The sequence below is a fragment of the Paroedura picta genome, chromosome 16 (genome assembly GCF_049243985.1).
Source record: "Paroedura picta isolate Pp20150507F chromosome 16, Ppicta_v3.0, whole genome shotgun sequence".
NCBI lineage: Eukaryota > Metazoa > Chordata > Lepidosauria > Squamata > Gekkonidae > Paroedura > Paroedura picta.
In genome coordinates this window covers 31,101,074-31,123,410 of record NC_135384.1, presented here as the reverse complement: position 1 = coordinate 31,123,410, position 22,337 = coordinate 31,101,074, and positions in this window count along the sequence as shown.

Here is a 22,337-nt window from a genome sequence, read left to right as displayed (position 1 = left end):
TCACCCTAACCCTCACCCTAACCCTAACCATCACCCTAACACTAACCCTAACCCTAACCATCACCCTAACACTAACCCTAACCATCACCCTAACCATCACCCTAACCCTAGCCATCACCCTAACCCTCACCCTAACCATCACCCTAACCCTAACCCTAACTCTCAACCTTACCCTAAGCATAACCATCACCCTAGCCCTAACCATCACCCTAACACTAACCATCACCCTAACCATCACCCTAACCCTAATCATCACCCTAACCCTAACCATCACCCTAACACTAACCATCACCCTAACCATCACCCTAACCCTAACCATCACCCTAACACTAACCCTAACCATCATCCTAACCCTTGCCATCACTCTAACCATCACCCTAACCCTAACCATCACCCTAACACTACCCCTAACCCTAACCCTCATCCTAACCATCACCCTAACCCTAACCATCACCCTAACCATCATCTTAACCCTAACCCTCACCCTAACCCTCACCCTAACCCTAACCCTAAGCATCAACCTTACCCTTACCATAACCATCACCCTAACCCTAACCATCACCCTAACACTAACCATCACCCTAACCATCACCCTAACCCTAACCATCACCCTAACACTAACCCTAACCATCACCCTAACACTACCCCTAACCCTAACTCTCATCCTAACCATCACCCTAACCCTCACCCTAACCCTAACCATCACCCTAACATTAACCCTAACCCTAACCATCACCCTAACCCTTACCATCACGCTAACTCTAACCATCACCCTAACCCTAACCCTCACACTAACCATCACCCTAACCATCATCTTAACCCTAACCCTCACCCTAACCATCACCCTAACCCTAACCCTAAGCATCAACCTTACCCTAACCATAACCATCACCCTAACCCTAACCATCACCCTCACACTAACCATCACCCTAATCCTAACCCTAAGCCTCAACCTTACCTTAACCCTAACCCTAACCCTAACCATCACCCTAACCCTAACCCTCACCCTAACCATCACCCTAACCCTAACCCTAACCATCACCCTAACCCTATCCCTAACCATCACCCTAACACTACCCCTAACCCTAACCCTCATCCTAACCATCACCCTAACCCTAACCATCACCCTAACCATCATCTTAACCCTAACCCTCACCCTAACCCTCACCCTAACCCTAACCCTAAGCATCAACCTTACCCTTACCATAACCATCACCCTAACCCTAACCATCACCCTAACACTAACCATCACCCTAACCATCACCCTAACCCTAACCATCACCCTAACACTAACCCTAACCATCACCCTAACACTACCCCTAACCCTAACTCTCATCCTAACCATCACCCTAACCCTCACCCTAACCCTAACCATCACCCTAACATTAACCCTAACCCTAACCATCACCCTAACCCTTACCATCACGCTAACTCTAACCATCACCCTAACCCTAACCCTCACACTAACCATCACCCTAACCATCATCTTAACCCTAACCCTCACCCTAACCATCACCCTAACCCTAACCCTAAGCATCAACCTTACCCTAACCATAACCATCACCCTAACCCTAACCATCACCCTCACACTAACCATCACCCTAATCCTAACCCTAAGCCTCAACCTTACCTTAACCCTAACCCTAACCCTAACCATCACCCTAACCCTAACCCTCACCCTAACCATCACCCTAACCCTAACCCTAACCATCACCCTAACCCTATCCCTAACCATCACCCTAACCCTAACCCTCAACCTTACCCTAAGCATAACCATCACCCTAACACTACCCCTAACCCTAACCATCACCCTAACCCTAACCATCACCCTAACACTAACCCAAACCCTAACCATCATCCTAACCCTCGCCATCACTCTAACCATCACCCTAACCCTAACCCTCAAACTAACCATCACCCTAACCCTAACCCTAACCCTCAACCTTACCCTAAGCATAACCATCACCCTAACCCTAACCATCACCCTAACACTAACCATCACCCTTACCCTAACCATCACCCTAACCCTAACCATCACCCTAACACTACCCCTAAACCTAACCCTCATCCTAACCATCACCCTAACCCTCACCCTAACCCTAACCATCACCCTAACACTAACCCTAACCCTAACCATCACCCTAACCCTTACCATCACCCTAACTCTAACCATCACCCTAACCCTAACCCTAAGCATCAACCTTACCTTAACCCTAACCATCACCCTAACCCTAACCCTCACCCTAACCATCACCCTAACCCTAACCATCACCCTAACCCTATCCCTAACCATCACCCTAACCCTCACCCTAACCCTCACCCTAACCCTAACCCTAACCATCACCCTAACCCTAACCATCACCCTAACAATAACCCTAACCCTAACCATCACCCTAACACTAACCCTAACCCTAACCATCACTCTAACCATCACCCTAACCCTAACCATCACACTAACCATCACCCTAACCCTCACCCAAACCATCACCCTAACCCTAACCCTAACCCTCAACCTTACCCTAAGCATAACCATCACCCTAACCCTAACCATCACCCTAACACTAACCATCACCCTAACCCTAATCCTAACCATCACCCTAACCCTAACCATCACACTAACCATCACCCTAACCCTAACCCTAATCCTAACCATCACCCTAACCCTAACCATCACACTAACCATCACCCTAACCCTAACCCTAAGCCTCACCCTAACCCTAACCCTCAACCTTACCCTAAGCATAACCATCACCCTAACCCTAACCCTCATCCTAACCCTAACCATCACCCTAACACTAACCCTAATCCTAACCATCACCCTAACCCTAACCATCACCCTAACCATCATCTTAACCCTAACCCTCACCCTAACCATCACCCTAACCCTAACCCTAAGCATCAACCTTACCCTAACCATAACCATCACCCTAACCCTAACCATCACCCTAACACTAACCATCACCCTAACCCTCACCCTAACCCTAACCATCACCCTAACACTAACCCTAACCCTAACCATCACCCTAACACTAACCCTAACCATCACCCTAACCATCACCCTAACACTAACCATCACCCTAACCATCACCCTAACCCTAACCATCACCCTAACACTAACCCTAACCATCACCCTAACACTACCCCTAACCCTAACTCTCATCCTAACTATCACCCTAACCCTCACCCTAACCCTAACCATCACCCTAACATTAACCCTAACCCTAACCATCACCTTCTAACCCTTACCATCACGCTAACTCTAACCATCACCCTAACCCTAACCCTCACACTAACCATCACCCTAACCATCATCTTAACCCTAACCCTCACCCTAACCATCACCCTAACCCTAACCCTAAGCATCAACCTTACCCTAACCATAACCATCACCCTAACCCTAACCATCACCCTCACACTAACCATCACCCTAATCCTAACCCTAAGCCTCAACCTTACCTTAACCCTAACCCTAACCCTAACCATCACCCTAACCCTAACCCTCACCCTAACCATCACCCTAACCCTATCCCTAACCATCACCCTAACCCTAACCCTCAACCTTACCCTAAGCATAACCATCACCCTAACACTACCCCTAACCCTAACCATCACCCTAACCCTAACCATCACCCTAACACTAACCCAAACCCTAACCATCATCCTAACCCTCGCCATCACTCTAACCATCACCCTAACCCTAACCATCAAACTAACCATCACCCTAACCCTAACCCTAACCCTCAACCTTACCCTAAGCATAACCATCACCCTAACCCTAACCATCACCCTAACACTAACCATCACCCTTACCCTAACCCTAACCATCACCCTAACCCTAACCATCACCCTAACACTACCCCTAAACCTAACCCTCATCCTAACCATCACCCTAACCCTCACCCTAACCCTAACCATCACCCTAACACTAACCCTAATCCTAACCATCACCCTAACCCTAACCATCACCCTAACCATCATCTTAACCCTAACCCTCACCCTAACCATCACCCTAACCCTAACCCTAAGCATCAACCTTACCCTAACCATAACCATCACCCTAACCCTAACCATCACCCTAACACTAACCATCACCCTAACCCTCACCCTAACCCTAACCATCACCCTAACACTAACCCTAACCCTAACCATCACCCTAACACTAACCCTAACCATCACCCTAACCATCACCCTAACCCTAGCCATCACCCTAACCCTCACCCTAACCATCACCCTAACCCTAACCCTAACTCTCAACCTTACCCTAAGCATAACCATCACCCTAGCCCTAACCATCACCCTAACACTAACCATCACCCTAACCATCACCCTAACCCTAATCATCACCCTAACCCTAACCATCACCCTAACACTAACCATCACCCTAACCATCACCCTAACCCTAACCATCACCCTAACACTAACCCTAACCATCATCCTAACCCTTGCCATCACTCTAACCATCACCCTAACCCTAACCATCACCCTAACACTACCCCTAACCCTAACCCTCATCCTAACCATCACCCTAACCCTAACCATCACCCTAACCATCATCTTAACCCTAACCCTCACCCTAACCCTCACCCTAACCCTAACCCTAAGCATCAACCTTACCCTTACCATAACCATCACCCTAACCCTAACCATCACCCTAACACTAACCATCACCCTAACCATCACCCTAACCCTAACCATCACCCTAACACTAACCCTAACCATCACCCTAACACTACCCCTAACCCTAACTCTCATCCTAACCATCACCCTAACCCTCACCCTAACCCTAACCATCACCCTAACATTAACCCTAACCCTAACCATCACCCTAACCCTTACCATCACGCTAACTCTAACCATCACCCTAACCCTAACCCTCACACTAACCATCACCCTAACCATCATCTTAACCCTAACCCTCACCCTAACCATCACCCTAACCCTAACCCTAAGCATCAACCTTACCCTAACCATAACCATCACCCTAACCCTAACCATCACCCTCACACTAACCATCACCCTAATCCTAACCCTAAGCCTCAACCTTACCTTAACCCTAACCCTAACCCTAACCATCACCCTAACCCTAACCCTCACCCTAACCATCACCCTAACCCTAACCCTAACCATCACCCTAACCCTATCCCTAACCATCACCCTAACCCTAACCCTCAACCTTACCCTAAGCATAACCATCACCCTAACACTACCCCTAACCCTAACCATCACCCTAACCCTAACCATCACCCTAACACTAACCCAAACCCTAACCATCATCCTAACCCTCGCCATCACTCTAACCATCACCCTAACCCTAACCCTCAAACTAACCATCACCCTAACCCTAACCCTAACCCTCAACCTTACCCTAAGCATAACCATCACCCTAACCCTAACCATCACCCTAACACTAACCATCACCCTTACCCTAACCCTAACCATCACCCTAACCCTAACCATCACCCTAACACTACCCCTAAACCTAACCCTCATCCTAACCATCACCCTAACCCTCACCCTAACCCTAACCATCACCTTAACACTAACCCTAACCCTAACCATCACCCTAACCCTTACCATCACCCTAACTCTAACCATCACCCTAACCCTAACCCTAAGCATCAACCTTACCTTAACCCTAACCATCACCCTAACCCTAACCCTCACCCTAACCATCACCCTAACCCTAACCATCACCCTAACCCTATCCCTAACCATCACCCTAACCCTCACCCTAACCCTCACTCTAACCCTAACCCTAACCATCACCCTAACCCTAACCATCACCCTAACAATAACCCTAACCCTAACCATCACCCTAACACTAACCCTAACCCTAACCATCACTCTAACCATCACCCTAACCCTAACCATCACACTAACCATCACCCTAACCCTCACCCAAACCATCACCCTAACCCTAACCCTAACCCTCAACCTTACCCTAAGCATAACCATCACCCTAACCCTAACCATCACCCTAACACTAACCATCACCCTAACCCTAATCCTAACCATCACCCTAACCCTAACCATCACACTAACCATCACCCTAACCCTAACCCTAATCCTAACCATCACCCTAACCCTAACCATCACACTAACCATCACCCTAACCCTAACCCTAAGCCTCACCCTAACCCTAACCCTCAACCTTACCCTAAGCATAACCATCACCCTAACCCTAACCCTCATCCTAACCCTAACCATCACCCTAACACTAACCCTAATCCTAACCATCACCCTAACCCTAACCATCACCCTAACCATCATCTTAACCCTAACCCTCACCCTAACCATCACCCTAACCCTAACCCTAAGCATCAACCTTACCCTAACCATAACCATCACCCTAACCCTAACCATCACCCTAACACTAACCATCACCCTAACCCTCACCCTAACCCTAACCATCACCCTAACACTAACCCTAACCCTAACCATCACCCTAACACTAACCCTAACCATCACCCTAACCATCACCCTAACACTAACCATCACCCTAACCATCACCCTAACCCTAACCATCACCCTAACACTAACCCTAACCATCACCCTAACACTACCCCTAACCCTAACTCTCATCCTAACCATCACCCTAACCCTCACCCTAACCCTAACCATCACCCTAACATTAACCCTAACCCTAACCATCACCTTCTAACCCTTACCATCACGCTAACTCTAACCATCACCCTAACCCTAACCCTCACACTAACCATCACCCTAACCATCATCTTAACCCTAACCCTCACCCTAACCATCACCCTAACCCTAACCCTAAGCATCAACCTTACCCTAACCATAACCATCACCCTAACCCTAACCATCACCCTCACACTAACCATCACCCTAATCCTAACCCTAAGCCTCAACCTTACCTTAACCCTAACCCTAACCCTAACCATCACCCTAACCCTAACCCTCACCCTAACCATCACCCTAACCCTAACCATCACCCTAACCCTATCCCTAACCATCACCCTAACCCTAACCCTTACCCTAAGCATAACCATCACCCTAACACTACCCCTAACCCTAACCATCACCCTAACCCTAACCATCACCCTAACACTAACCCAAACCCTAACCATCATCCTAACCCTCGCCATCACTCTAACCATCACCCTAACCCTAACCATCAAACTAACCATCACCCTAACCCTAACCCTAACCCTCAACCTTACCCTAAGCATAACCATCACCCTAACCCTAACCATCACCCTAACACTAACCATCACCCTTACCCTAACCCTAACCATCACCCTAACCCTAACCATCACCCTAACACTACCCCTAAACCTAACCCTCATCCTAACCATCACCCTAACCCTCACCCTAACCCTAACCATCACCCTAACACTAACCCTAACCCTAACCATCACCCTAACCCTTACCATCACCCTAACTCTAACCATCACCCTAACCCTAACCCTAAGCATCAACCTTACCTTAACCCTAACCATCACCCTAACCCTAACCCTCACCCTAACCATCACCCTAACCCTAACCATCACCCTAACCCTATCCCTAACCATCACCCTAACCATCACCCTAACCCTAACCATCACCCTAACAATAACCCTAACCCTAACCATCACCCTAACACTAACCCTAACCCTAACCATCACTCTAACCATCACCCTAACCCTAACCATCACACTAACCATCACCCTAACCCTCACCCAAACCATCACCCTAACCCTAACCCTAACCCTCAACCTTACCCTAAGCATAACCATCACCCTAACCCTAACCATCACCCTAACACTAACCATCACCCTAACCCTAATCCTAACCATCACCCTAACCCTAACCATCACACTAACCGTCACCCTAACCCTAACCCTAATCCTAACCATCACCCTAACCCTAACCATCACACTAACCATCACCCTAACCCTAACCCTAAGCCTCACCCTAACCCTAACCCTCAACCTTACCCTAAGCATAACCATCACCCTAACCCTAACCCTCATCCTAACCCTAACCATCACCCTAACACTAACCCTAATCCTAACCATCACCCTAACCCTAACCATCACCCTAACCATCATCTTAACCCTAACCCTCACCCTAACCATCACCCTAACCCTAACCCTAAGCATCAACCTTACCCTAACCATAACCATCACCCTAACCCTAACCATCACCCTAACACTAACCATCACCCTAACCCTCACCCTAACCCTAACCATCACCCTAACACTAACCCTAACCCTAACCATCACCCTAACACTAACCCTAACCATCACCCTAACCATCACCCTAACCCTAGCCATCACCCTAACCCTCACCCTAACCATCACCCTAACCCTAACCCTAACTCTCAACCTTACCCTAAGCATAACCATCACCCTAGCCCTAACCATCACCCTAACACTAACCATCACCCTAACCATCACCCTAACCCTAATCATCACCCTAACCCTAACCATCACCCTAACACTAACCATCACCCTAACCATCACCCTAACCCTAACCATCACCCTAACACTAACCCTAACCATCATCCTAACCCTTGCCATCACTCTAACCATCACCCTAACCCTAACCATCACACTAACCATCACCCTAACCCTAACCCTTAACCTTACCCTAAGCATAACCATCACCCTAACCCTAACCATCACCCTAACACTAACCATCACCCTAACCCTAACCATCACCCTCACACTAACCATCACCCTAATCCTAACCCTAAGCCTCAACCTTACCTTAACCCTAACCCTAACCCTAACCATCACCCTAACCCTAACCATCACCCTAACCCTATCCCTAACCATCACCCTAACCCTAACCATCACCCTAACACTAACCCAAACCCTAACCATCATCCTAACCCTCGCCATCACTCTAACCATCACCCTAACCCTAACCATCAAACTAACCATCACCCTAACCCTAACCCTAACCCTCAACCTTACCCTAAGCATAACCATCACCCTAACCCTAACCATCACCCTAACACTAACCATCACCCTTACCCTAACCCTAACCATCACCCTAACCCTAACCATCACCCTAACACTACCCCTAACCCTAACCCTCATCCTAACCATCACCCTAACCCTCACCCTAACCCTAACCATCACCCTAACACTAACCCTAACCCTAACCATCACCCTAACCCTTACCATCACCCTAACTCTAACCATCACCCTAACCCTAACCCTAAGCATCAACCTTACCTTAACCCTAACCATCACCCTAACCCTAACCCTCACCCTAACCATCACCCTAACCCTAACCATCACCCTAACCCTATCCCTAACCATCACCCTAACCCTCACCCTAACCCTCACCCTAACCCTAACCCTAACCATCACCCTAACCCTAACCATCACCCTAACAATAACCCTAACCCTAACCATCACCCTAACACTAACCCTAACCCTAACCATCACTCTAACCATCACCCTAACCCTAACCATCACACTAACCATCACCCTAACCCTCACCCAAACCATCACCCTAACCCTAACCCTAACCCTCAACCTTACCCTAAGCATAACCATCACCCTAACCCTAACCATCACCCTAACACTAACCATCACCCTAACCCTAATCCTAACCATCACCCTAACCCTAACCATCACACTAACCGTCACCCTAACCCTAACCCTAATCCTAACCATCACCCTAACCCTAACCATCACACTAACCATCACCCTAACCCTAACCCTAAGCCTCACCCTAACCCTAACCCTCAACCTTACCCTAAGCATAACCATCACCCTAACCCTAACCCTCATCCTAACCCTAACCATCACCCTAACACTAACCCTAATCCTAACCATCACCCTAACCCTAACCATCACCCTAACCATCATCTTAACCCTAACCCTCACCCTAACCATCACCCTAACCCTAACCCTAAGCATCAACCTTACCCTAACCATAACCATCACCCTAACCCTAACCATCACCCTAACACTAACCATCACCCTAACCCTCACCCTAACCCTAACCATCACCCTAACACTAACCCTAACCCTAACCATCACCCTAACACTAACCCTAACCATCACCCTAACCATCACCCTAACCCTAGCCATCACCCTAACCCTCACCCTAACCATCACCCTAACCCTAACCCTAACTCTCAACCTTACCCTAAGCATAACCATCACCCTAGCCCTAACCATCACCCTAACACTAACCATCACCCTAACCATCACCCTAACCCTAATCATCACCCTAACCCTAACCGTCACCCTAACACTAACCATCACCCTAACCATCACCCTAACCCTAACCATCACCCTAACACTAACCCTAACCATCATCCTAACCCTTGCCATCACTCTAACCATCACCCTAACCCTAACCATCACACTAACCATCACCCTAACCCTAACCCTTAACCTTACCCTAAGCATAACCATCACCCTAACCCTAACCATCACCCTAACACTAACCATCACCCTAACCCTAACCATCACCCTAACCATCATCTTAACCCTAACCCTCACCCTAACCATCACCCTAACCCTAACCCTAAGCATCAACCTTACCCTAACCATAACCATCACCCTAACCCTAACCATCACCCTAACCATCACCTAACCCTAACCATCACCCTAACACTAACCCTAACCATCACCCTAACACTACCCCTAACCCTCATCCTAACCATCACCCTAACCCTCACCCTAACCCTAACCATCACCCTAACACTAACCCTAACCCTAACCATCACCCTAACCCTAACCATCACCCTAACCATCATCTTAACCCTAACCCTCACCCTAACCATCACCCTAACCCTAACCCTAAGCATCAACCTTACCCTAACCATAACCATCACCCTAACCCTAACCATCACCCTAACCATCACCTAACCCTAACCATCACCCTAACACTAACCCTAACCATCACCCTAACACTACCCTTAACCCTCATCCTAACCATCCTAACCCTAACCCATCACCCTAACACTAACCATCACCCTAACCCTAACCCTAACCCTAACCATCACCCTAACACTACCCCTAACCCTAACCCTCATCCTAACCATCACCCTAACCCTCACCCTAACCCTAACCATCACCCTAACACTAACCATCACCCTAACCCTAACCATCACCCTAACACTAACCCTAACCATCACCCTAACACTACCCTTAACCCTCATCCTAACCATCACCCTAACCCTCACCCTAACCCTAACCATCACCCTAACACTAACCCTAACCATCACCCTAACCCTAACCATCACCCTAACCATCACCCTAACCCTAATCCTAAGCATCAACCTTACCTTAACCCTAACCATCACCCTAACCATCACCCTAACCCTAACCCTCACCCTAACCCTAACCATCACCCTAACCCTAACCCTAAGCATCAACCTTACCCTAACCATAACCATCACCCTAACCCTAACCATCACCCTAACCATCACCCTAACCCTAATCATCACCCTAACACTAACCCTAACCCTAACCATCATCCTAACCCTCGCCATCACTCTAACCATCACCCTAACCCTAACCATCACACTAACCATCACCCTAACCCTAACCCTCACCCTAACCCTCAACCTTACCCTAAGCATAACCATCACCCTAACCCTAACCATCACCCTAACACTAACCAGCACCCTAACCCTAACCCTAACCATCACCCTAACCCTAACCATCACCCTAACACTACCCCTAACCCTAACCCTCATCCTAACCATCACCCTAACCCTCACCCTAACCCTAACCATCACCCTAACACTAACCCTAACCCTAACCATCACCCTAACCCTAAACCTAACCCTCACCCTAACCATCACCCTAACCCTAACCCTAACCCTATCCCTAACCATCACCCTAACCCTAACCCTAACCCTAACCCTAACCATCACCCTAACCCTAACCATCACTCTAACCATCACCCTAACCCTAACCCTCAACCTTACCCTAAGCATAACCATCACCCTAACCCTAACCATCACCCTAACCCTAACCATCACCCTAACCCTAACCATCACCCTAACTCTAACCATCACCCTAACACTAACCCTAATCCTAACCATCACCCTAACCCTAACCATCACCCTAACCCTAACCATCACCTTAACCATCACCCTAACCCTAACCATCACCCTAACACTAACCCTAATCCTAACCATCACCCTAACCCTAACCATCACACTAACCATCACCCTAACCCTAACCCTAAGCCTCACCCTAACCCTCAACCTTACCCTAAGCATAACCATCACCCTAACCCTAACCCTCATCCTAACCCTAACCCTAACCCTCACCCTAACCATCACCCTAACCCTAACCATCACCCTAACCCTCACCCTCAACCTTACCCTAAGCATAACCATCACCCTCACCCTCATCCTAACCATCACCCTAACCCTCACCCTAACCCTAACCATCACCCTAACACTAACCCTAACCCTAACCATCACCCTAACACTAACCCTAACCATCACCCTAACTCTAACCATCACCCTAACCCTAACCATCACCCTAACCCTCACCCTAACCCTCACCCTAACCCTCAACCTTACCCTAAGCATAACCATCACCCTAGCCCTAACCATCACCCTAACACTAACCATCAGCCTAACCCTAACCCTAACCCTCACCCTAACCATCACCCAAACCATCACCCTAACCCTAACCATCACCCTAACCCTATCCCTAACCATCACCCTAACCCTCACCCTCACCCTAACCCTAACCATCACCCTAACCCTCACCCTAACCCTAACCCTCACCCTAACCATCACCCTAACCCTAACCATCACCCTAACCCTAACCATCACCCTAACCATCACCCTAACCCTAAACATCACCCTAACCATCACCCTAACCCTAACCATCACCCTAACCCTAACCCTAACCATCACCCTCACCCTAACCATCACCTAACCCTAACCATCACCCTAACCCTCACCCTAAACATCACGCTAACCATCACCCTAACCCTAACCCTAACCCTAACCCTAACCATCACCCTAACCCTAACCATCACCCTAATCCTAACCCTAACCATCTCCCTAACCATCTCCCTGACCATCACCCTAACCATTAACATCACCCTAACCCTAACCCTAACCATCACCCTAACCCTAACCCTAACCCTAACCATCACCCTAACCATCACCCTAAACATAACCCTAACCATCCCCCTAACCCTAACCATCCCCCTAACCCTAACCATCCCCCTCACCCTAACCCTAACCCTCACCCTAACCCTCACCATCACCCTAACCATCACCCTAACCCTAACCCTAACCCTAACCATCACCCTAACCCTCACCCTAACCCTAACCATCACCCTAACCCTAACCATCACCTTAACCCTAACCATCACCCTAACCATCACCCTAACCCCAACCCCAACCACCATAACCCTCAACCCAAATCCCTAAAAACCTAAACCCCTAAAAACCTAAACCTAAACCCCTAAAAACCCAAACCCAAATCCCCAAACCCCTAAAAAACAAAACCCTCAACCCAAATCCCTAAAAACCATCACCACAAACAGACATTCAATGAAAGAACCGCAAAGATAGAAATATAGAGAGAATAGATAAAAGAGAGAAAATGAGAAAGACAGATAGAAAGAGATAAATAGAGAGAATGAAGCACAGAGAGATAGAAAAAGACAAGATTTCAGGATGTCACACTTGTAAAAAAAATTACACTTGTTTAGGACATAATCTTTATTCACGCTGTGTAACATGAAGCTCTTTCAACAGTTCTGAATAAACCAGGCCAAGCAGTACATTATCAGAAAATGAAAAAGTAGTGCGAAAAACAAAGAGGCTGAGATAAAGACAGAGACACATTAAAAAAATGAGAGAAACACAGACAAAAACACAGACAAAAAGAAAAATGTATAAAAAAGAAATAGATAAACTGAAAAGAAAAGTATAGAAACAAAGTGAGAGAGAGAAATAAGAGCAAAAGAGATAAAAATGCTGAGTGAAAGAAATAGATAAAACAGATATAGATATATAGAACAAAAGACAAAGATAGAAAGTAAGAGAAAGAAAGCAAGATTGAAAGGTAGAGAAAAACAGTGAAAGAAGAAACACAAAGAAGAAATAGAGAAAGAAATTGAGAGGAATAGGAAGACAGACATAAAGAAAGTGATATAAAGAGATGGAAAGAAAGAACAGAGCCCATGATAGAAACCAGACAGATGGAAAAAAAGAGCTATAAATATATAAAGTCAGATTAAGTGAGATATAAACAAAGAAAGGAAAGAGAGAAACACGCCTGGCCTAAACCAAGGCCAGGGCATTTCCGTTCCTGGACCCTGCCTGGTGTCATGAGCTGAAGACCCTTTTTGAACTATGAGTTCGGCAAGACCAGCAAAATGGAGCTCTTCCATCATAATTTTGGTTCAGGACAGGCCAAATGCTGGGTGATAAAACCGGGTTCTTTGCCATCCTTACACAACCTGGACCCCCTGGAGGTGGCCTTTCCATCTACCCAGTTTATACCTAATTGCCACAGATTGGGACAGAAGATTGGAGACCAGGGGCCTACAGTGGGATTCGACGTCTGAAATCTGAGAAGTTTTTATCTATTTACTAGTGGCAAGGGTCAAACCCAGGGCCTGTGCAAGGCCTTTATAGGCTTTTGGGAACTGCTCCCCGCCCTGTTACCTGGAGCCCTGCAAGTGGAGCAAAGGAGCCACCAACTGGCTGGCTGTAGCGGCCAGGCATGTCTGTGAGGCATATTGTGAGCCACCATGAGCCTGCTTGTCTGGGAATGGTGGGATATGTTTTATAAATAAATAAAAAGTGAGAGAGAGAAAAAGATATATTATGAGAGACAGAAACAATAAGAGAAAAAGAGTGATATAAAGAGAAAGAGATCTGAAGAAGGAACGTGTGAGATTAAGAGAGAGTGACACATTCATAGAGTGGGAGAAAAAGACCAAGAAACAGATAGTCAGATAGAAACAGAAATTGAGAGAGGTAGAAAGAGAGGAAAACAGAAAGACATAATTCAAAGAGAAAGAAAGAAGAGAGACAGAAAAAGACGGAAAGGGAGAAAAAAGACAGTAATAGAGAGACAGAGAACAAGATAAAAAGAGAAATAGAGAGAAATAAGTGACTGATGGACAGATAGAAAGGAACAGAAAAAGAGAAAGTGGTAGAATGAGATAGAGATTGAAACAAAACAGTAAGAAGGGAAGATAGATAGAAAGTATGAGAATGAAAATGAGACAGAAGACAGGCAGGGAATGAAAGAGACTGACTGCTAATGCACTGGAGGTTTCATGCAGGGTTGCAGGCTGAAGTTTTAGTCATCGCAGGTTGCCCCACCACTTCCTGCATCTGTCCCCGATTTGTGCACCTGCATGGGAACTCGGGCAGTGAAATTCCCAGTGCATAAAAGGTCAGTGAGAGACAGTTACGAATGAGATATAATGAATGACAAGGAGAAAGGAAGATATAGAAACACAGTGATAGGATATAAAGATTACAAAAAAGATTGTAATAAATAAAGATTTTAAAAGTAAGATATAAAGAGAAGCACGCCTACCCTCAGCCAGGGCCAGGGCCTTTTTGGTCCTGGCCCCTGCCTGGTGGAGTTTAGGGAAGGGTTGGAATCAGCTACAAAATGGCTGCCTAGAGAAGGGGAGCAGTCAGCTACAAAATGGCTGCCTAGGGGAGTTGTCAGCTACAAAATGGCTGCCTAGGGGAGGAGTCAGCTACAAAATGGATACCTAGGGCAAGAATCAGCTACAAAATGGCTGCCATAGGAAGGGAAGGAGTAACCTACAAAATAGCTGCCATAGGAAGGGGAGGAGTTAGCTTCAAAATGGCTGCCTGGGGAAGCGGTCAGCTATAACATGGCTGCCATAGGAAAGGGTGGAGTCAGCTACATGATGGCTGCCTATGGGAGGGGAGGAGTCACCTACATAATGGCAGCCTAAGTGAGGAGTCAGCTACATAAAGGCAGACAAGGGGAGGAGTCAGCTGCAAAATGGCTGTCCAGGGAAGTGGAGAAGTCAGCTAAAATGGATGCCATTAGGAGGGGGGTAGTCACCTACAAAATGGCTGCCTAAGGAAGGGGAGGAGTCAAATAAAAAATGGCTGCCGAGGGGAGGGTTCAGCTACAAAATGGCTGCTATGAGAAGGTGAGGAGTCAGCTACAAAACAGCTGACCTGATAAGGGGAGGAGTCAGCTACAAAATGGCTGCCATAGGAAGGGGGGGGAGTCAAATACAAAATGGCTGCCATAGGAAGGGGAGGAGTCAGCTAAAATGGATGCCATGAGAAAGGCAGTAGTCGGCTACAAAATGGCTGCCATGAGAAGGGGAGCAGTCAGCTACAAAATGGCTGCCTAAGGGAGGAGTCAGCTACAAAATGGATACCTAGGGCAAGAATCAGCTACAAAATGGCAGCCATAGGAAGGGAAGGAGTCACCTACAAAATGGTTGCCATAGAAAGGGGAGGAGTTAGCTTCAAAATGGCTGCCTGGGGAAGCAGTCAGCTGTAACATGGCTCCCATAGGAAGGGGTGGAGTCAGCTATAAAATGGCTGCCTTAAATGGGGAGTTGTTAGCTACAAAATGGCTGACTAGTAAAGGGGAGGAGTTTAGGGAAGGGTTGGAATCAGCTACAAAATGGCTGCCTAGAGAAGGGGAGCAGTCAGCTACAAAATGGCTGACTAGGGGAGTTGTCAGATACAAAATGGCTGCCTAAGGGAGGAGTCAGCTACAAAATGGCTGCTATAAGAAGGGGAGGAGTTAGCTACAAAATGTCTGCCATAGGAAGGGGAGGAGTCAGGTACAAAATGGTTGCCATGTGTCAGCTATAAAATGTCTGCCATAGAGAGGGCAGGGGTCTGCTACAAAATGGCTACCATAAAAAGGGGAGTAGTCAGCTACAAAATGGCTGTCATGGGAAGGGGAGGGGTCAGCTAAAAAATGGCTACCACGGGAAAGCGAAGAGTCAGCTACAAAATGGCTGACCTAATAAGGAGAGGAGTCAGCTACAAAATGGCTGACATAGGAAGGGGAGGAGTCAAATACAAAATGGCTGCCATAGAAAGGGGAGGAAGCTACAAAATAGCTGCCATGGGAAGGGGAGGGGTCAGCTACAAAATGGCTACCATGGGAAAGGGAAGAGTCAGCTACAAAATTGCTGACCTGTTAAGGGGAAGAGTCAGCTACAAAATGGCTGCCATGAGAAGGGGAGAAGTCAGCTACAAAATGGCTGCCATAGGAAGGGGAGGAGTCAGCTAAAATGGATGCCATGAGAAGGGGAATAGTCAGCTACAAAACAGCTGACCTGATAAGGGGAGGAGTCAGCAACAAAATGGCTGCCTAAGTAATGGGAGGAAGCTACAAAATGGCTGCCATGGGAAGGGGAGCAGTCAGCTAAAATGGATGCCATGAGAAGGGGAGCAGTCAGCTACAAAATGGTTTCCATAGGAAGGGGTGGAGTCAGCTACAAAACAGCTGCAATAGAAAGGAGAGGTGTTAGCTACAAAATGGCTGCCTAGGGTAGGAGTCAGCTACAAAATGGCTGCCATGGTAAGGGAAGGAGCCAGTTACAAAATGGCTGATTAGTAAAGCGGAGGACTTTAGGGAAGGGAAGAAGTAGTCAGCTACAAAGCAGACTAGTCAGCTACAAAATGGCTGCCATGAGAAGGGGAGTAAACTACAAAATGGCTGACATGAGAAGGAGAGAACTAAAAATGGCTGCCATAGGATGGTTAGGAATCAGCTACAACATGGCTGCCTAGGGGAGGAGTAACCTGCAAAATGGCTGCCTAGGGGAAGGGTCAGCTACAAAATGACTGTCTAGAAAAGGGGAAAGGTAAACTACAAAATGGCTGCCATGAGAAAGGGAGGAGTCAGCTCATGGGAAGGAGTCAGCTCATGGGAAGTAGTCAGCTACAAAATGGCTGCCATAGGAAGGGGAGGAGTCAGCTAAAATGGATGCCATGAGAAGGGGAATAGTCAGCTACAAAATGGCTGCCATAGGAAGGGGAGGAGTCAGCTAAAATGGATGCCATGAGAAGGGGAATAGTCAGCTACAAAATGGCTGCCATAGGAAGGGGAGGAGTCAGCTAAAATGGCTGCCATGAAAAGGGAAGTAGTCAGCTACAAAATGGCTGCCATAGTAGGGGAGGAATCAGCTAAAATGGATGCCTTGATAGGGGAGTAGTCAGCTACAAAATGGCTGCCATGAGAACGGCAGTAGTCAGCTACAAAATGGCTGCCTAGAGAAGGGGAGCTGTCAGAAACAAAATGGCTGCCTAGGGGAGTTGTCAGCTACAACATGGCTGCATAGAGGAGGAGTCAGCTACAAAATAGATACCTAGGACAGGAATCAGCTACAAAATGGCTGCCATAGGAAGGTAAGGAGTCATCTACAAAATGGCTGCCATAGGAAGGGGAGGAGACAGCTACAAAATGGGTTGCCATAGAAAGGGGAGGAGTTAGCTTCAAAATGGCTGCCTGGGGAAACAGTCAGCTATAACATGGCTGCCATAGGAAGGGGTGGAGTCAGCTACAAAATGGCTGCCTTAAATGGGGAGGTGTTAGCTACAAAATGGCAGACTAGTAAAGGGGAGGAGTTTAGGGAAAGAGAGGAATCAGCTACAAGATTGCTGCCTAGGAGAGGAATGACCTACAAAATAGCTGCCTAGGGGAGGGGTCAGCTACAAAATGGCTGCTATGAGAAGGGGAGGAGTCAGCTACAAAACAGCTGACCTGATAAGGGGAGGAGTCAACTACAAAATGGCTGCCTAAGGAAGGGGAGGAGTCAGCTAAAATGGATGCCATGAGAACGGGAATGGTCAGCTACAAAATGGCTTAGGAAGGGGAGGAGTCAGCTAAAATGGCTGCCGTGGTAAGGGAAGGAGCCAGCTAAAATGGCTCCCATGAGAAGGGAAGTAGTCAGCTACAAAATGGCTGCCATAGGAAGGGGAGGAGTCAGCTAAAATGGATGCCATGAGAAGGGGAATAGTCAAAATGGCTGCCTAGGGGAGTTGTCAGCTACAAAATGGCTGCATAGAGGAGGAGTCAGCTACAAAATGGATACCTGGGGCAGGAAACAGCTACAAAATGGCTGCCATACGAAGGGAAGGAGTCATCTACAAAATGGCTGCCATAGGAAGGGGAGGAGACAGCTACAAAATGGTTGCCATAGAAAGGGGAGGAGTTAGCTTCAAAATGGCTGCCTTAAATGGGTTGGTGTTCGCTACAAAATGGCTGACTAGTAAAGGGGAGGAGTTTAGGGAAAGAGAGGAATCAGCTGCAAGATTGCTGCCTAGGGGAGGAATGACCTACAAAATAGCTGCCTAGGGGAGGGATCAGCTACAAAATGGCTGCTATGAGAAAGGGAGGAGTCAGCTACAAAATGGCTGACCTGATAAGGGGAGGATTCAGCTACAAAATGGCTGCCTAAGGAAGGGGAGGAGTAAGCAGTAGTCAACTACAAAATGGCTGCTACAAAATGGCTGCCTAGAGAAGGGGAGCAGTCAGCTACAAAATGGCTGCCTAGGGGAGGAGTCAGCTACAAAATGGATACCTAGGGCAAGAATCAGCTACAAAATGGCTGCCATAGGAAGGGAAGGAGTCACCTACAAAATGGCTGCCATAGGAAGGGGGGAGTCAGCTACAAAATGGTTGCCATTGAAAGGGGAGGATTCAGCTTCAAAATGGCTGCCTGGGGAAGCAGTCAGCTATAACATGGCTGCCATGGGAAGGGGAGGAATCAGCTACAAAATGGCTGCCATGGGAAGGGGAGGGGTCAGCTAAAAAATGGCTACCACGGGAAAGTGAAGAGTCAGCTACAAAATGGCTGACCTGATAAGGGGAGGAGTCAGCTACAAAATGGCTGAAAAAGGAAGGGGAGGAGTTAGCTTCAAAATGGCTGCCATAGAAAGGGGAGGAGTTAGCTTCAAAATGGCTGCCTGGGGAAGCAGTCAGCTGTAACATGGCTGCCATAGGAAGGGGAGGAGTCAGCTACAAAATGGTTGCCTTAAATGGGGATGTGTTAGCTACAAAAAGGCTGACTAGTAAAGGGGAGGAGTTTAGGGAAGGGGAGGAATCAGCTACAAAATGGGTGTCATGAGAAGGGGAGGAGTCAGCTAGAATGGCTGCCAATGGAAGGGGAGGAGTCAGCTACAATATGGCTGATTGGGGGAGGAATCAGCTACAAAATGGCTGTCCAGGGAAGTGGAGAAGTCAGCTAAAATAGATGCCATTAGGAGGGGGGTAGTCACCTACAAAATGGCTGCCTAAGGAAGGGGAGGAGTCAAATAAAAAATGGCTGCCGAGGGGAGGGTTCAGCTACAAAATGTCTGCTATGAGAAGGTGAGGAGTCAGCTACAAAACAGCTGACCTGATAAGGGGAGGAGTCAGCTACAAAATGGCTGCCATAGGAAGGGGAGGACTCAAATACAAAATGGCTGCCATAGGAAGGGGAGCAGTCAGCTACAAAATGGCTGCCATAGGAAGGGGAGGAGTCAGCTAAAATGGATGCCATGAGAAGGGGAATAGTCAGCTACAAAATGGCTGCCATAGGAAGGGGAGGAGTTTAGGGAAAGAGAGGAATCAGCTGCAAGATTGCTGCCTAGGGGAGGAATGACCTACAAAATAGCTGCCTAGGGGAGGGATCAGCTACAAAATGGCTGCTATGAGAAAGGGAGGAGTCAGCTACAAAATGGCTGACCTGATAAGGGGAGGATTCAGCTACAAAATGGCTGCCTAAGGAAGGGGAGGAGTAAGCAGTAGTCAACTACAAAATGGCTGCTACAAAATGGCTGCCTAGAGAAGGGGAGCAGTCAGCTACAAAATGGCTGCCTAGGGGAGGAGTCAGCTACAAAATGGATACCTAGGGCAAGAATCAGCTACAAAATGGCTGCCATAGGAAGGGAAGGAGTCACCTACAAAATGGCTGCCATAGGAAGGGGGGAGTCAGCTACAAAATGGTTGCCATTGAAAGGGGAGGATTCAGCTTCAAAATGGCTGCCTGGGGAAGCAGTCAGCTATAACATGGCTGCCATGGGAAGGGGAGGAATCAGCTACAAAATGGCTGCCATGGGAAGGGGAGGGGTCAGCTAAAAAATGGCTACCACGGGAAAGTGAAGAGTCAGCTACAAAATGGCTGACCTGATAAGGGGAGGAGTCAGCTACAAAATGGCTGAAAAAGGAAGGGGAGGAGTTAGCTTCAAAATGGCTGCCATAGAAAGGGGAGGAGTTAGCTTCAAAATGGCTGCCTGGGGAAGCAGTCAGCTGTAACATGGCTGCCATAGGAAGGGGAGGAGTCAGCTACAAAATGGTTGCCTTAAATGGGGATGTGTTAGCTACAAAAAGGCTGACTAGTAAAGGGGAGGAGTTTAGGGAAGGGGAGGAATCAGCTACAAAATGGGTGTCATGAGAAGGGGAGGAGTCAGCTAGAATGGCTGCCAATGGAAGGGGAGGAGTCAGCTACAATATGGCTGATTGGGGGAGGAATCAGCTACAAAATGGCTGTCCAGGGAAGTGGAGAAGTCAGCTAAAATAGATGCCATTAGGAGGGGGGTAGTCACCTACAAAATGGCTGCCTAAGGAAGGGGAGGAGTCAAATAAAAAATGTCTACCGAGGGAAGGGTTCAGCTACAAAATGTCTGCTATGAGAAGGTGAGGAGTCAGCTACAAAACAGCTGACCTGATAAGGGGAGGAGTCAGCTACAAAATGGCTGCCATAGGAAGGGGAGGACTCAAATACAAAATGGCTGCCATAGGAAGGGGAGCAGTCAGCTACAAAATGGCTGCCATAGGAAGGGGAGGAGTCAGCTAAAATGGATGCCATGAGAAGGGGAATAGTCAGCTACAAAATGGCTGCCATAGGAAGGGGAGGAGTCAGCTAAAATGGCTGCCATGAAAAGGGAAGTAGTCAGCTATAAAATGGTTGCAATAGAAAGGAGAGGTGTTAGCTACAAAATGGCTGCCTAGGGGAGGAGTCAGCTACAAAATGGATGCCATGGTAAGGGAAGGAGCCAGTTAAAAAATGGCTGACTAGTAAAAGGGAAGACCTTAGGGAAGGGGAGGAGTCAACTACAAAATGGCTGACCTGATAAGGGTAATCAGCTACAAAATGGATGCCTAAGGAAGGGCAAGTGTCAGCTACAAAATGGCTGCCATAGGAGGGGAAGAGTCAGCTAAAATGGATACCTTCAGAAGGGGAGTACTCAGCTACAAAATGGCTGCCAAGAGAAGGGGAGGAGTCAGCTACAAAACAGCTGACCTGATAAGGGTAAGAGTCAGCTACAAAATGGATGCCTAAGGAAGGGGAGGTGTCAGCTACAAAATGGCTGCCAAGAGAAGGGGAGGAGTCAGCTACAAAACAGCTGACCTGATAAGGGT